This window comes from Nannospalax galili, unplaced genomic scaffold, assembly GCF_000622305.1.
Source record: "Nannospalax galili isolate Female #2095 unplaced genomic scaffold, S.galili_v1.0 scaffold430, whole genome shotgun sequence".
Classification (NCBI taxonomy): domain Eukaryota; kingdom Metazoa; phylum Chordata; class Mammalia; order Rodentia; family Spalacidae; genus Nannospalax; species Nannospalax galili.
In genome coordinates this window covers 1052054-1056908 of record NW_008328607.1, presented here as the reverse complement: position 1 = coordinate 1056908, position 4855 = coordinate 1052054, and the positions used below count along the sequence as shown (strand labels likewise).

Here is a 4855-nt window from a genome sequence, read left to right as displayed (position 1 = left end):
GAGCCTCTGATTTGCAAATCCCAGGTAGATTAGCAAAACCACAGGTGAATCTTGCTCCTCCCTGGGAGGCTCTATCCAAGGTCCTAGCAGGACGGCCTTCAGGAGCTCACCATGTGTAACCCGTGGTAGCCCCAAAGCAACCACAGTCAGGAGAGCAGGAGACTCTGGGTGCAGATGTCTCCCTTTCACCTTCAGGCCCCAGAGCTTCTGAGGGAGGAAAGCCAAAGAGAGGAGTGAGAATAAGCTGGTACCACCTGAGGTATTTAGCCAGTGCACCTCCAGTTTTTAGCCAGTTTCCTGCTCTTCCCAGGAGGTCCGCTTCGTAGCATTTGCCCATGTCTGTGGTCTCAGTACGGCCATCTCCAGCTATTAACAAGATGTCCCTGACAGAGCTAGGAAGAGAAGCCCATAGTGAGCTTTGAGAGCTGGAGTGAGCCAGGTCCAGAAACACCCAAGTTGGAGATGGGGTAGAGGTGGGAGAATTCTCTAGAAGAGAGTTAGAATGGTTCATTATCAACCGTTATATTCAAGTGACATAAGGCTTCTGTAGTTATTGCTCAGTGGTAAAAAAAAAAAGGGAATCAAATTCATTTTAAGGAGCAATGAAGCAGCAGTAAACTTGGGGGGGAGGTGGCTCATGGGACCCCCCCCCCGACTCTCCCTGATGATTTAAGGTGGCTAAGAGGGGCAGAGCTCAGGAGATTCCTGAGGAACTTTGGGTTAATGGTTGCTGGGAGGAAGCCATTTTCTTCAGTGGTTAAGTTGGGAAGAGGAAGGGGGATCCGATTGGGCAATGGGGCATGAATATGATCAAAATACATTAAATGTATGTATGAAAATGTCATGAGGAAAGCTGTTTATTATGTACAATTAATATATGCTAATACCAACTTAAAAAAAAGTCAACTAGCACACCAGGTGTGGTGGGCTCGCTCTTAAACCCAGCACTGGGAAGGCAGAGGTAGGTGGATCTCTGAGATGGAGGCCAGCCTAGTCTACATAGCTGGGGATACAGAGAAATCCTGTCTCAAAAAAAAAAAAAAAAAAAAAAAAAGGTAAACTTGCATTTTGGTTATATCTATGGAATAAGAATTATTATCACATGAAATTGGAAAGATGAAATTACTACCCTGGAAATCCAGAAGCAAGATGCAGGGGTTTTCTGTAGTTGAGGTTGGTTTTGGAGAGAATTCTGGGAGTTCCAAATCAATTGCCACCCAAAGGGAAAGAAAGCAGCTGTCTCACCGGTTTAAAACAACCTTTCAAAGCTGGTGCTTAAGAACTGCCTGGACTGTGGGCAGTGGACAGTCCCAGCATCTACTATGTAGTCATGTGCAGCCTCTGCTCCTATCCTTTCTCAGAGAAAGCTAAACACTGAGTGTCATTGGATTGTTGCAGTCCTGGCAGGGAGCTTCATTAGAGCACAGTGGGACAGTTTCTATTTTGGGTCTGTTCCAGCCCCACTCTGGGTTAGAACCTTCTAAGGCCCCTTGGGGCAGGAGAGATCCTGACTGGCCTGGAACTCACTTTGTACACCAGGCTGTCCTGGAATTCACTCCATACACCAGGCTGTTCTGTAACTCACGGTGTAGCTAGCCCTGGCTGACCTGGAACTCATTAAGACTAAGCTGGTCTTGAACCCTGTCTCCCCAGTGCTCTAGCACTAAAGACACAACCGGCCGGGGAGGGAATCTTGAACCCTTCTCCGAGGTGTCTGTAAAAACCCCTGCGTGTGACAGGCCGCAGGGTGGACCTCGGCGCCCCGGGGGCACCTGGCTCTTTGCACTGCCCCAGTCTAAGGTTAGACCGCCACAGAACCCGCTGGGGTGACTCTTGGCGACCAGGACTTGCAGAGCGCTCGCTGTCCGAATGCCTTCGTCCCCGACCACGCGTCCACAGACACCGACGCTGGATCACCCACGTGGTGCAGCCGAGGGAGCTCTGGTCCAGGTGACACCCCGGGCGGCTCAGCTCGCCGCCAGGGAGCTCAGCGGGACCCTGAGACCGAGCTGCCCTGGTTCAGCGGTGCAGATGCAGGGTGGGGGCAGCGACGTTGGGGCTCTATGTGACACCACAGAAGGCACCGGTTGGGCAGAACTCGGGAAGCACAGGGTTAACCAGAACCCACTTATGCTCAGGAAGTACGTCTCGATTTTGGGCGGAGTCCTGACAGACAGGCGGAACCTGACAGAGACTCAACTTGCCTGAGCTGGTCACCAGGCTTATCGGCTCCCACATGGTCTAGCGGTTAGGATTCCTGGTTTTCACCCAGGCGGCCCGGGTTCGACTCCCGGTGTGGGAATGCCAGTACCTTTTAGAAAGGAAACCCCTTTACTTCCTGCAGCGAGACAGGGACCTGTTTTTAGAAAAAATATGATACATTCCTTGCTCTGAGCATCCAGCAAGAAATGAGGTTGAAAGAAATCGTGTTGAATGAGCCTGAGCCAGCTGCACCGGGGGACTGCCGACAGGGCGGGGAGTGACTGCAGACAGGGCGGGGAGTGACTGCAGACAGGGCGGGGAGTGACTGCAGCTCGGGGAAGGGCCCAGCGGTCGCCTGTGTAAGAAAAGAAGGTGCAGTATCAAGGCGTCATAGGTTCTGAAGCAGCATAAGCCATTCGTTTCCTAAGCCATTCGTTTGAGGGGAGCAAAATTTCCAAAAAAAAGACGCCAAGGGCGGTGAGGCTCAGTGAACCTCTACTCCCGCGTCTCACGCAGCTGTTTACAGAATAGAAAAGGAAGGAAATTAGGATTTCACAAATGTTCAGCAACGAGGCGATGGCAATTTAAAAGCATACTTTCTTCTCTTTGACATATTTAACACATGATAAATAATAAATAAATATAAATAAATAAATAAATAAATAAATAAATAAGCAGTTTTTAGGCGTCTCACAAATACCCCTCCACTCGGGTCCTTTATCCCTTTGCTTCTCTAGACTACGAATAGGAAAAACCAGAGGTTTTAAGGCTCCATCCTCTCCACTAGGGTTGAACGCTGCCGCTTCCCTCAGTTTGTTTCTAGACTTCCCAAAACACTGAAAAATGTCTAAGAAAATTTGGCATCCGTACCTCCGTGAAATCGACTCTTTCAAAAGTTCGTTCAGAAGTTAAAGGAAACAAGCGTCATCCTTCATGAGAAAAACATGAGGCAAAATATATGCTACCCTAAAATTCCTGATGGTGTGGTGACCCTTTCTGTAATCCCAGCAACTGGGAGGCTGATACAGGATTGCCATGAGTCCCAGGCACACCTGGCTATGTAGTGAGAATTTGTCCTCAAAACAAAGCCAAACAAAATTTGTAATAAAGAATTTAGAGGGGGCTGGAGAGATGGCTCAGCGGTTCAGAACACTGATTGTTCTTGCAGAAGACCCGGGTTCGAATCCCAGCACCCACCTTGCAACTAACAACTGTCTATAACTTAACAGCCTCTTCTGACCTCCAGTGGCATTGCATGACAGGGGTGCACTTACCTCCATGCAGGCAATATACACATAAAATAAAAATAATAAATAAAGTTAAAAAAAATAAAGAATTTAGAGGAGAATATGATCAATTAACAGTCTATCTTTATTGACTCAATAAATAGGGCAGAACTGGCTAGAAAATGCAAATTCTAACAGTAGTAGCTAATGCTGATTAAACAACTACAAGCTAAATATTTTGCACATTTTTCAACTTGCCCCTTATTTTATGACTAGATAATATTACTACTTTTTCATTATTTTTATTTTTTATGTGTATGAGTGTATCTCCTGCATGTATGTGTGCTCATGTTATGCAATGCCCACAGAGGTCAGAAGAGGGCATCAGATTTCCCTGGAACTGGAGTTACAGATGGTCGTTAGCTGCCATGTGGGTGCTGGGAATTGAACCCAGGTTCTCTGCAAGAGCTGCCAGTGCTCTTAACCACTGAGCCATCTCTCCAGCCCTTAACTTGTTTTTATAAAAGCCATAGGCAGACCATGCTGGAGGAATAGCACCCAAGGTTGTCCTTTGGTCCCTGCGTATGTCAGCACAGAGGCACACACACACACACACACACACACACACCATGTCCCTTTATTAAAGACTAATCTGAATGTACTACTAATTCTCCTACATGGCCCTTGACTGATACAGAAATAATACTGGGCTAGAAAGATGACTCAGTGGTTAAGAGCACTGGCTGTTCTTGCAGAGGACCTGGATTGATTCAAGACAACCAACCACATGGTGGCTAACAACTGTCTGCAGCTCCAGTTCCAGGGGAATCTGAGACACCCTCTTTAGACAACACAGGTGCATTTACATGCAGACAATACACTCATACACATAAAATTTAAAAAATAATTTATTATTTTATATGCATGAGTGTTTTGCCTGCATGTATGTAGTGTACCACATGTGTACAGTGCCCACAGAGACCAGAAAAGGACGTCAGATTCCCTGGAACTAGAGTTAGAGATTATGGATGGTTGTTAGCCTCCATGATGGTGCTGGGAACCAAACCCAGGTCCTCTGAAAGAACAGCAAGTGCTCTTAACCGCTGAGCCATCTTTCCAACCCCACTGGTGTTTGTGGGTTCTGAGGATTAAACTCAGATCCTCCTACCTGCAAGGTAAGCACTTTATCAACTGAGCCATCTCCTCAGCTCCAATAAAGGGACTTTTACCAGGAACCTGAACTGCCCACCACCAAATAGGTGTTACTTGAAAAAAAAGTTGAACATGTATAACAATAATAGCAAATGGAACTAGTAGATATGAGATCAGGCCTGAATCAGTCCTGAGGGCATGAGTAAGTTTCATAAAGAAATGGCCCAAATGCCTACAGTTCACACCCCTCCTCTGATGTCTTCTGTCCCAGAGCA

The 4855-nt window shown here is 47.1% G+C and overlaps 1 non-coding gene across 1 annotated transcript; it reads left to right on the top strand.

Moving 5' to 3' along the window:
• The first annotated feature begins 2230 nt into the window (after positions 1 to 2230).
• On the top strand, positions 2231 to 2302 carry Trnae-uuc. Its single transcript has one exon. It is a non-coding gene; the product is annotated as a tRNA-Glu (tRNA).
• Positions 2303 to 4855: the final 2553 nt, after the last annotated feature.